We start from the raw sequence: 1,520 nt of genomic DNA, 5'->3' as shown, positions 1-1,520 counted from the left end.
TGGAATTGATAATATAGACCAGGCTAACCTCGAACAAACAAAAACAAAGCATACAACATTTGAAAAAAAAAAAAAAAAAAAAAAAAAAAAAAAAAAAAAAGAACTAGCAGAAACAAAGGTTTCATCTTACTTGCCAGTGGGCAGCCATCAAACATACACTCACAGCAGAGACTCACAACTCATCAGTGGAGAGTGGTGAGTTCTCAGCCCAAAATAAGCCATTCATTCTACCAGCTCCAAAGCCAAGGGGACACCATGCAAGAGGGTGAAGAAAGACCATAGAGCCAGAGAGTGGGGAGGAATAGTATAAAATGATAGCCTCTAAATATGAGATAGCCACTGTGATCATGAGCATATAATAACTATGACCACATGCATAAAATGTGAAAACAGGAGGAGGCCTAGTACGGTAGAAGAAGGGAGACGACAGGAATGGGAGGGTCTTAAGAGACCCTTAATGAGGTAAGATGATACTGTTACAATATATACAACTAAGAAACTGTCAAAAAATTAAAACCAATTTTAAAAGTAAGTCTTCAATTTTACAGCTGAGAAAATGAATGCTTAGTCATCAGTGAGGCAGAAAAAGGACTTCCAAACTCAGATTAGAATCAAAATCAAGCCAGGAAGATAAGCAGGGTTTCTGACCCTGCAGAACACAAAGTACTGGCCTACAGAAATATGAGCTAATAAGTGGGCGTTGTTCAAACCATGGAGCTTGTTATGTATTTTATAGCAATAGCAAACAAATTCTGTCTCTTTACCAAGTTCTCTGAAACCTACAGTGTAGACCACTGACTAGTGCTAATATGACCAGGAAAAGCATATTACTCGTCTCTGGGTGAAACTTCACATTTTAAGGTAACTTTGCAAATATATTTATCAAATTGCCTGGAAGGGGTATTGGCACCAGCATATTTCAACTGGAAAAATATCACCCTCCTTTGGATTTTAACAACACTTATGAAATGTGTAAAATGCTAAGCAGTTAATCTCCATTGTCACAGTTTATTTCCAGAACAGATAATGGGATAGGAATCAGCACAATCATATATACATAATCACAAACACATATATACAAAAGCATATACATCTTCAAGCTCACTAAAGGAAGCTCTTCTAACTGGGTTTGGATTTTTTCCTATTATGAATCCTACACTCTGCCCATTATGTCAGAGTCATCTAATCTACTTCACTGTATGTATGATGGACAGACCAGACAGATATTACTGAAATGACAGAAATCTATTCAAAATAAAACACTTGTAATAAGATTGCTTAATGCGACAGCCAACTAACATAGTGCCTGGGCCTGTCTCGGATAATAAAGCATTCATCTGTAGTAGTGTCAAATAAATAGTAAGTATTGTCTACCTACCTGAACACATGCTGCTTGGAGCATGATGTTACAGAGCAGAAAATCAGGGCTGGGTTCGCAGGGAGGACCAGCCTACCCATTCTCTTTTGAATTTCTACAGCAACCCTCACACAGTAGGTTCCAACAATGAGCAAAAATGGAA

Source organism: Mus pahari, chromosome 2 (genome assembly GCF_900095145.1).
Source record: "Mus pahari chromosome 2, PAHARI_EIJ_v1.1, whole genome shotgun sequence".
In the NCBI taxonomy this organism is placed as follows: Eukaryota; Metazoa; Chordata; class Mammalia; order Rodentia; family Muridae; genus Mus; species Mus pahari.
This window is presented reverse-complemented; position numbering follows the sequence as displayed.